Raw genomic sequence first — 10629 nt, forward strand, 5'->3', positions numbered from 1 at the left:
AATTCCGTGCTTAAATAACATTCAGCAGCATTCTCATGACATTTTCCTTCAGTAAAAAGGTGGCTTCTCAATGCCAGTCACTTAGTTTACAGGGTTCTTCAGTTAAAACGAAAATCATGCCGTTTAACAAGGCCCCAAGAGGCCACCCGCTCCTTTGTTGTAGTCGTGCACTCAGTTATTGCGAGTGGAATAAGGACTTAGAGCATGTCTCTGTCGTGTTGCGTACCGTGCAGAAAAAGAGATTATTTGTGATATGTCTACTTTGTAATCACCTTTGATTAACTGATGTAAAAATTTTAGGCGCAAAGCTCTGTTTCTATTGGTTAGAGTTGAAAGTTTAGCCTTAGCTAAAAGTGCTGTGGTTGAAGGGTGCCCAAAGCTATTATAGATGAAGTGAATTGCCTTTTTTTGTAGATGTTCAATCTGCTTAATATCTTTTTGAGTATAAGGGTTTCACGTAACAGCCGCATATTCTAATGTAGGAAGTACTATTATTGATTTATAGGCAAGAAGCCGAACAGCTGGTGTCGACAGTTTTAACGCTTGCCTCAGAAAGAGTTTTTGATTAGTAGAACTAGTTATGTATTTAATATGCTTTGCCCAGCTTAGATCTTAGGAAATCCATAGACCAAGATACCTAAAGTGTTCAGCTTCCGATAAGAGCATTATCTGCCGAGTACGTAAAATGCAGAGGGTTCTTTTTTCAAGTAATTTTCATATACAGTTTTTGCAAAATTGACCTCCATTTGCCAGTCTTCACACCATGAAACTATTTTTTGAAATGCCTCATTGATCCTTAGTACTATTGATTTCAGAATAAATAACGCAATCGTCTGCATACAATTTAACCTTAACCTCAATGTTATTTACAATGTCATTAAGAAATATTAAGAATAAAAGGGGTTCGATAACGGAGCCTTGCAGAATGCCAGAATCAATTGAAAGCTTACACGAACCATGATCTTTGAAAGAAATGTACTGTTGTCTGTTCGAAAAATGGGTTGATATCCAATTTACAAGCTGGGTGTTCTTTAATATAAATCTAACTGAAAAAGTAAGTTCTTGAGAGGAACTTCATCGAACGCTTTTGTGAAGTCCGTAAAAATTGCATCGATTTGTTTACCTGAGTTTATTGAAGCTGCGAAATCATGTATGGTAGTGGCTAGCTATGTGGATATGGAAAAACCTTTTCTGAAACTGTGCTGTGCATTCAATAAAATATAAAACGTATCAAGAAATTCAGATATGTTTTGTGTATTATGTGCTCAAGAAGCTTGCATGATGTTGAAGTTAAGGAAACGGGACGGTAGTTTACAATGTGTGCTCTGTTACCACTCCTATGAAGAGGCTTGATTTTAGATGTTCTCCAGTCACTTGGAATCTGGCCATCACACAAAGGTTTAGAGAATAAAACATATAAATATTTTGAAACCCAAGGAGCATAATGCTTCAGAAATTCATTAGGAATGCCATCAGGCCCGGGTGATTTTTTAACATCTAGTTTGAGAAGTAAATTTAGTATACCTTGTTCAGTGATGAGAATGTCTTGTATTGGAAAATACGCCGCACTGAAGTTTGATAGAACGCCATCATCTGTTGTGAAAACTGATTTGAAATGAGAGTTAAAAGCACCCGAGATTTCACTGCTATCTTCTATCTTCACATTCAACACGGTTAATTTGAAACACTTCATTGGTTCGACATGAGGGTGTTATCAGCCTCCAGAATTTCTCCGTCTTGTCTTTCTACCTTGTGTTGTGTCTGTTTTCGCACCTGTAACCAAAAAGATGTACAGTTACCAACTTGCCCAGCAAGACGTTCTTTTAAGATGATATAAAGTTCTGAAGTTTTTCACCATGGTATTGCTGCTTGTCGGCAGCAACTTGTTCCCTTAGCTGACCTGAAACCCTATAAATTTTTTTCCAGCAATGTAGGTAAATCTTTAGCAGTATGTTTTTTTTTATTTTTTAAGTGCTTAAGTTGCCTCTTTAGTTGCAAAGTGCAGCGAGAAATCCAGGGGTTTCGAAGTTTCTTTTTTAGTATTCGAGGAATATAGCGGTAAATGCAGTTATTTATGAGATACTTAAATCGTTCCCACAAAACATGAATATTTTCAGTGCTGTTCGAAAAAGAATCAAACTCAAAAGACTACATATCTAAAATCAACACATTGTCTGCTCGTGAAAAATTTGGCACAGAAATTGGCCCAGGCTGCCTATCAAAGAATAATTTCTACCAGCCGAAGAAAGATGAGGGACAAGAGGAGAACCTACACAGGACAAGGCTGGACCAAACTGTACTTGGGACCCTTGGACAGCAGCGCTTCGACGTTCTGTGGACACGCTGCGCAATCAATGTACATCACAGACGCTGGGTTCGGTGGTCTCTTCTTCTTTCTAGGTAGCCTCACGCGACATCAGAAATGATACATCGGAAAGCATTAATAAAACAGCCTGGTGATCCGAAATTCCAAGGAGAACTTTGCAGTTGCTATGTGCTGTAATTGATCTACTTATAAAGGGTTAGAGACCAAACTAGAGCGGAGCGGACTAAACTTCAACCTTTCTTTTTTCAAGCAAGGCGAATGGGTTAAACAGTTGATAGACATCTGCAGTACAGAGGGAGATTGATTAGGATTCAAGTTCAGTAAGGAAAAATCTGCAGTCATGACACTGAATGATGAGGTCGGCGAGCATAGAATACGGGAGTTCACGCTAGAAATAGTGGATGAGTACAAGTATCTTGGGGTGTGGATAAATAAGGGCGCTGAGTATTTGACAGAGCATGAAAAATATGTGATGAATAAAGCTAGCAGGAATGCAGCGGTCATGAAAAATAGGGCACTGTGGAATTACAATAGTTACGAATTGGTAAGAGAGATCTGGAAAGGGGTGATGGTTCCTAGTCTAACTTTCGGCAATGCGGTCCTGTGCATGAGACCAGATGTTCAAGCAAGGTTAGAAATCAAACAATGTGGCGTAGGGAGGCTAGCTGTGGGAGCACATGGCAATACACCAAATCGGGGGGGGTACGAGGTGATGTGGGATGGGCGTCGTTCGAGAGCAGAGAAGCTAGCAGTAAGATAGCATTTGAGGAGCGATTGAGAAAAATGGGGGGAAAGGAGCGGGCCATGAAAGTTTTCAGATACCTGTATATAAGGAATGTTGATACGAAATGGAGAACGCGAACTATCAGGTCATTCCACGCCAAACGTCCCAGACGTTGCGCTCGACCATCTCCAATTCGTTCAAGAAAATTCACGGACACTTATCCCAATGTACGTAATAAAAGCCTGGCACATTTTTGCCGAAAAAAATTTATTCGCATGGTGAGCGCAATTTGAACATTTAGAAAGCACGAGAAACTAGGCACTGCTCAATAATTAATAAAAAATCGAATATTTGAGAAAACACTCCACAATTTTTTCAATGATATCTACACAGATTCCGGCTTTCGATAAAAATCTGAGTATTCAGCTTTATTTTGCACAAATATTTAAAAAAAACTGAAAAGAGTTTGTGAAAATGTTTCATTTTTGTCGTTCTTTTTCTTAAATATGAACTTCCTCTCAGAAATTCTGAAATAGCCTTTTTGCTTCTCTAGATGTCTAGTAGCTATAAAAAAATGTTACAGGCGACGAAACTTTGAACATAGAAGTTAACAAAATACTAAAGTTGCAAAAAAGTGCATTTTGAGCCAAAAACGCTCACCAATTTCACCCTGAGGTGGTCCTAGTAAAAATATAAAAAATAGCGGGTTACATAGAAGGGTTTATTGCCTTCCCTTTCTGAAAATTTAATCGAAGTAATTTTTGTTTTAAGTAAGAAAATAATTTTTGAATTTCAGCTCTTGCGCCGCAAGCTTCGTCGTGTCTTAGCGCCTCTTCTCCACAGAGCACGACACTGTGGCCAGACGAAACGCAGAGTTCTTGTTCTCAAGTGAGGTTTTCACTGCAGGCAAGCATGGGAACGTTAAGTAGTCTTAACAGGTATGCGAGAGATATTTTTTTAACGCTGCCGGGGCGGGACATACTCCAATCAGCTAGTTGTTAGGTGTGGTCCTCTCGCAGTCAGTCATTTTTGTCAGCGCCATGACAGACGTAAGCACCCGCATAAGACCTTCTGAGACGCCGATCTGGATATGACCAGAACCATCCGCTGTTGAAGCAATCCGCGATGTAGCAGCACCACGTGGTACCTTACCCTTGCGGCCGTCAGGGGCTCATGCCGGATTGTTTTCGATGTGATGTCTGGGTTTTATTTGGTTTAATTGTTGCGATTTCTGCCTTACTCCAGCGCAGAAATGGGCTTTATAACTACAACTTCTCTTGTACCTGAGTAGGATGTAAGGCCAGCTTGCAGCCTGAAAGGTGATGTTGGCTTGAAGTAATGAAAACTCCGTGTTCCTTTGGCAGGGACTGCTGAACAGAATCTTGGAGCAAGCTGAATTCGTTTTTCTTCAACCATTTCTTTTGGCATCCAAAGGATCACAATACCTTTGATGCTATTTTTGGCCCAGCTAAATAACTCATAGGGTGTCATGATTTGATTGTTGTAGGGGCTTTGAAGGCTCGCCCTTGCTGCCAAACGCTTCACGGTGCCCCCAACTCCATCACAAACTCTTCCCGTGGGAAGTTGCAAAAAAATTCCACTGAGCGCGAATTCCGAAGTCATTTTCGTGCTGACAGAGGTTTGCGAAATTCTTCTTGTTCTTGTACTGCGATGATGCTCCGTCAGAGAAGTAATGGATATTTGAAATTTGTGGAAAGTCTTCCTTCAGTATCCTAATTACTTCATTCTGAAATACAGAAACGGCCACCGTGTCGTGGTCTAGACAATCAGAAATAAAGCTGAAAGATTTTACAGAAATTTCTGCAGTGTCTTCGTGCTCACGAAGGTAGATTACAACAGGGTGTACAGAGGCTTGAGTAGTCACCCAGTGATAGGATTGTGGAGCGTCCTGTACAACGAAGCTATAATTTTCGGCGAAGTCCATGAGGACAATTGCCTTATATGTCCCGATCTTCCGTTTCAGCTCCCGCAAATAACGCGCCTGCTGTTTGCTTACAAAGTGGTGGGCCTTAAGCTCCTTAAGCATATCTAAGAATTTATCACAGAACTGGTCTGGTGTGAGTAGAATTGTCTCCAGTTGGCAACGCACCCCGCCAATCCACTGTTGCACTTGGACGCAGTCTGTTTGTTCCGAGTCGAGAACTGGAGCGCTACGGAGCAAAATATCTGCACAGTTGGTTCCCGGACATTTGGCACACGCTCCAAGCATGCACTCCTCTTTGCCCAGTTCACATACAGAAGTGGCTAGAAGTTCTTCGGCACTTTCCTTTAAACCCGCAGCCTGTATCATTAGCTTGAAGTTTTGGTGCTGCATGCACACACAAACTGTGTGAGTGCCGCTCCCTCCAGCTAAGACGCAATGTGAAGGTCGGAGACTCGCAAATGTCGAGAAGCCGCACCTTAAGTGAGAACTTTTTTTCCACTCCTCATGCATTTCCTTGAGGTTTAGCAGCAAGAGGCGCTTCTGACGACCCTTTAGCACGTCCTTCTTTCCTGGAAGACAGTACGAAACAGCGTCATCTTCATAAAAATTGATGATGGATGCCTTGACTCCTTCACTCAACGGGCGGCCTCTACGCTTTGGTGGGGTGCCTAATACGCCGCCTTCTGTTCTCATGTTCAGAGCTTGACGCACTTGCCGTTCAGAGGCCCCGAAAAAGTCCATTGTTTTTTGCCGAGACCAAGACGAGGGAGCCAACGTAAGAAGTTGTATTCGTGTTTCTCGACTTTCTTCTCGGCCAAACTTCTCTTTGACATCTTGCATAAGCTTCACGTAATCGCTCAGAACAAAACCTTCTCTCCGCGGTCACGCTGGAGGATTGATTTGTGGAGCAGTCCTAATGATTTAAAAATCCTTTTTTCCGCATTCGCTTTGAGCTTTCGAACCTTCTTTTGCGCGTAGGTTTCCCGGTCTTTTCTCCCGCGTTTTCGTTGAAGGGGGCTTTCTCCAATGGCTACAAGGGCCTCGTTGCAAGCCTCGAATGCCACCACGACGTCATCTTGCTCGCACTGGGCATCGCGAGCCTGATGAGGTGCGCCGCCGATGCCACTCTTCTTCAAGTTGAAGCAATGCCGCCAGCATGCCTGGCACAGTCGGCTACCAGGAATAAGATTAAAATCGGTGTGTGCGTCTGCCAGAGCTAATGTTATGTTGTTTGTTCCACGGTAGTTCTTTCTGTGTTTAAAGGGTTAGAACACCACTTAGATGCAATCAGCGATGAATACTTCTTAAGGAAAGCTTGATAGTGACGAGCACACACGGTACTGATGTCTTCTTGTGGGCGCCCTGAGCGCAGAGAAAGAAGTCGCTTGTGTGTGTCTGTCAGTTTTTCATAAATGGTGATGGAAAGCTTCTTGGTCTGTGTTAGCTTGTGGCACGCCCACTTGGACCAAGCGAGCACGGAGGAAGTTCGGTTTCTACAAACGAAACAAATTCATGCGCATCTATAAAAACGCCTTGACTCATTGACATCTGACTCATGCAAGTTTTACACATACACAATTCAAATAGGACTCCACAACTCAGGTGTATAATGTAACTGCACTTGTCTTTAAATAGTTGTTTGCGTTGGTTAATTTATGCCCATCTGTGTCTCATATACCACGAACTAACCTTCATTCTACAGCGAGCATCATTCTTTTTTTATGGTCTCACTGAAAAGGCAAAACAAAAAAAAAGATAATGCAGGAGCTAATACTGACAGAATACGTAGACCTAAATTTAATAAACGGATACTATCACCTCAATTTAGCAAAACCAAACATTAAGACTTCTTTACTTACCCGCATCGACATCCGCAGGACCCGCAAAACTGCTAGATGGGCCTGGTTCCTCCATGAGACGAAAACAACTTCCGTCCTTAGCAGACAACCGACTGCAACTGTAGACGAGCCTCCTGGCTAGGGTGTCTAGAAGGGGAAGTGTGTAAACCGGCCAGGAAAAGCTGGCCCCTTCTGCGTGACTGCCGCGCTGACAACAGCCGCGCCGCTGTTCACACAAACATGGAGAAACACAACAGTATCTTTGGGAATCTGTATTGGAACAGTATCTTTGGGAATCGCACCGAAATACACAATGACGACTGACCAAACGACGCTGTAGCAACCGCCACCCTGTCGTCTGCTCCGGAATTCTGACCGCGCCCCAGACCGCAGTGCTCGATTTGGCCCTGGCGGCCGTCACGCGCAGGTGACCACACCTCTCTATGGGAAGAGCGCCGCGGTTTTCACACCTCCCCTTCTAGACACCCTATCCTGGCTGAAGCTCCTTCATGCGTGCGACGAGCCTACACTAGGGTGGCTAGACTGGGAAGGTGTGAAGATCGCGGCGCTTTCCCTCGGCCGCGCGTGACCCCTCTGCGCACCGATGCCGTTAGGGGGAATGCGGCGCTGCAGCTAGCGGCGCGGTAAGCTCAGCCGCTCAGCCGCGTCGGCCTTGCACATGTCGTTGCAGTTTTAGTCTTTCAGTTTTTGCACACGTCGTTGCAGTTTTAGTCAGTTCAGTTCGTTTCGCCGCCTGTGTTGGAGTGTCTATAGCAGCTTTTTTTATGCGAGGGCGAGATGCCTTCAACAGCAAAAGTGGCTGCTGAAAAAGTGGATGTGGCTGTAGGCCATCACAGCTATACGTTGAGCGACGAAACGTGCGCGGCTGATATAATGCATTGCAGGCTATGTGGCTAAGAAGGGTGTTTTGACAACTCATTGTGAAGCCTGCAGAAGCTCCAGGGACTCCGGAACAGGAGGGGGGGGGGGGGGGACGGATGCCCCCCAGCATTTCTCCAGAGGGAGCATCGCCCCCCCCCCCCCCCCCACGTCTCCAACTTCTTGCACTCAGATGCGATTTCTGACAAATACTTCAATTTCAGGACGTCATAAATGTAAAGAACAGTGAGGCTGAGCTCGTTCGCTTCATACCCAGCCTTAAAACGTTTAATATCGGTAACCTAAACCAATCATGTCCCAGCAGAAATGGTTAATTGACTGAGCTCTGTTCATGAGCATGACTACTAGCATTGAAAAGGTATGAACAAACTTTTTTAATGCAGTCGATCACTCCTCATCTGTACATTTTTATATATATGTAAACTTGCCCATTTCAATTCAGGTTTTATATGCATTACAAATATACTTTTGAACAGCGAAATATGATAATATTAACAAAAACGAAATAAAATAATTAAAGATTTAAATAAAAGATGGAATAAACAGACAAACAACTAAAAAACTCGAAGACCTGCCTACCACTCGAAAAAAAAAATAACTTCCGGAGTCCCAGCTGAAGAGCATGTCTCTGTGATAAAGGCAGCCTACCCAAAAAACTTCCAGCTGAGGCAACTAACGAGTTGGACCCTGGGGGCCTTTTACATTCGTCAGTCTCATTTTACGATCTTGTCAACGTCCTGGAAAACAAACTTGCGTTCAGCCAAGCGCTCTTGCATGCCGAAGCTGCGGCAGAGATTCTACAGTCAATTGGTGATGTGCCAAAAATTGGTTGTTCTGAGCATTCTGTTGCGCTGACAGCATCAGGTGTACGTTTTTATTGCCTGACAAGTATTGAGCTCTTGCTTAAGGGTATGAGGATAGTGAGAAGAAACGGAAAACACTGAAACCTTGTGTGTTGTAGATCAAATTCTGCAAAAGTCCCCCCCCCCCCCCCCCTCGAGGTGAAAATTTGTTAATAGGATTCTGCTTTCTAATGGTTTCATCTGGTCCCAGAAGGAAGCCGTAGATCTGGTTTGCTGCTGGTTGAAATGGTCCCTGTAGGGCACCGAATGGTGTTTTACTTGTATCTACTGGTCCCAGAAGGAAGCCTTCTGGTTTTGAGCTGGGGTCTGCTGGTCCCAGAAGAGAGCCAATTCTGGTTTGCTGCTTGTTGAAATGGGGCCTTCAGTTGTAAATCAACAATTTCATGGCCAGATGTGTTGCTTCACTGTCTAGAATCGTCGGAGATTGCTAACAGCTTACATGAGCGTCAAGATGGCATACATGCTACAGGCTCGCAAGCGGCGACAAAAACTCGTTTGTGTGTGTTCGGGCGGCGCTCGGATACTGATCCGGAGTTCCCGGGTTCGAACCCGACCGCGGCGGCTGCGTTTTTATGGAAGCAAAACGCTAAGGCGCCCGTGTGCTGTGCGATGTCAGTGCACGTTAAAGATCCCCAGGTGGTCGAAACTATTGCGAAGCCCTCCACTACGGCACCTTTCTTCCTTTGTTCTTTCACTCCATCCTTTATCCCTTCCCTTACGGTGCGGTTCAGGTGTACAACGACATATGAGACAGATACTGCGCCATTTCCTTTCCCCAAAAACCTATTATTATTATTATTATTATTATTATTATTATTATTATTATTATTATTATTATTATTATTATTGGGGCGCTTTCAACCAATGCGACTGCAGTTGCGAGGTCCTACGGCACGCGGTACAACGTGCTCTTCTCGCCGTAGTGCATGGCTGCGTTTCGATAGCGGCGCAACGCACAGAGTCAGTGCACATTAAAGAAACGCAGGTGGTTGAAATCATTCCGAAACCTTCCACTACGGCGTCGCTCACGTCCTGGGCATCGTCTCGAAATGAGCACGCACAATACGCGCTTCAGTCGAGCTGCGCAACGCAAACTGCGCTTGTGAAGCAGCATATTTCACGGGAATAATGATGCGAGTTCACGAAACATTATTCTATGGTAAAGATTCATTCTTTGACACTCGCAGAAAACTCGGGATTAGCGAAACGGCCTCATTTTCGCCTCAGTGGTAAAAATTTAGCCTACGCGATGCGCTCATTTCGGCTGCGCGCCTTACCGCGCCTCTGCTGTCAGCGCCGCCACACGGCATCGGCGCGCTGCAGGGCCATGCTTCCCCGGCCGGTTTTCACACCTGCCCACTCTAGCCACCCTACCTACACACTAGCGGTAGGGTGGCTAGACCACCCTACTAGCGGGCTGCGCTCACCGCCAGCGAGACTCGGGTCACTCGCTGCAGTGGTGCGCACTTCGCACCGTCATGTGCGCTCCGCGATCTTATTCGGATAAAAAAATATGGATGTGGTTTAGCTCTGGTTAAACATGGAGTGACGCGATAGTTACAGCTGGCCGAGTGGAACTCGCTCAATCGAATTGCATCTATGTCATTTTCGCCGCGCCGTTTCGCTGGGCGTTCCTTCATCTATGTCCCACTTGACACGGCGCATGTGCACAGCTTTTCATTTAGCTCTATCCCTAAAAATGCACGACAACAAGCGACGGCAAACTGAAGCAGTTATCTCGCCAAAAGGATCGTGCCATGCCAGGTGTCGTGTTCTGCGGTGAAGTGGCGTTAAGACACGACGAAGTTTGCGGCGCGAGAGCTCCAATTCAAAAATTTTTTTTCTCGCTTAAAACAAAAATTACTTCGTTTAAAATTTCAGAAATTTAAGCCAATGAACAGTTCTACGTAACCCGCTATTGTTTGTATTTTTACTAGGACCACCTCAGGGTCAAATTAATGACCATTTTTAGCTCAAAACGCACTTTTTTGCAACTTTAGTATTTTTTTTAACTTCTATGTTCAAAGTTTCGT

At 44.5% G+C, this 10629-nt stretch overlaps 1 long non-coding RNA gene across 2 annotated transcripts; it reads right to left on the reverse strand.

Moving 5' to 3' along the window:
- Window positions 1-1674: 1674 nt before the first annotated feature.
- LOC144110568 (uncharacterized) lies at window positions 1675-7190 on the reverse strand. Of its 2 annotated transcripts, XR_013309871.1 has the most exons (3): window positions 6855-7190; window positions 2274-6488; window positions 1675-1773 (listed from the first exon to the last, which is right to left on the reverse strand). It is a non-coding gene; the product is annotated as an uncharacterized LOC144110568 (long non-coding RNA). The 2 variants fall into 2 exon arrangements; XR_013309870.1 differs by having other exon boundaries at window positions 2274-7184.
- Window positions 7191-10629: the final 3439 nt, after the last annotated feature.

The sequence above is a fragment of the Amblyomma americanum genome, chromosome 11 (genome assembly GCF_052857255.1).
Source record: "Amblyomma americanum isolate KBUSLIRL-KWMA chromosome 11, ASM5285725v1, whole genome shotgun sequence".
Lineage (NCBI taxonomy): Eukaryota > Metazoa > Arthropoda > Arachnida > Ixodida > Ixodidae > Amblyomma > Amblyomma americanum.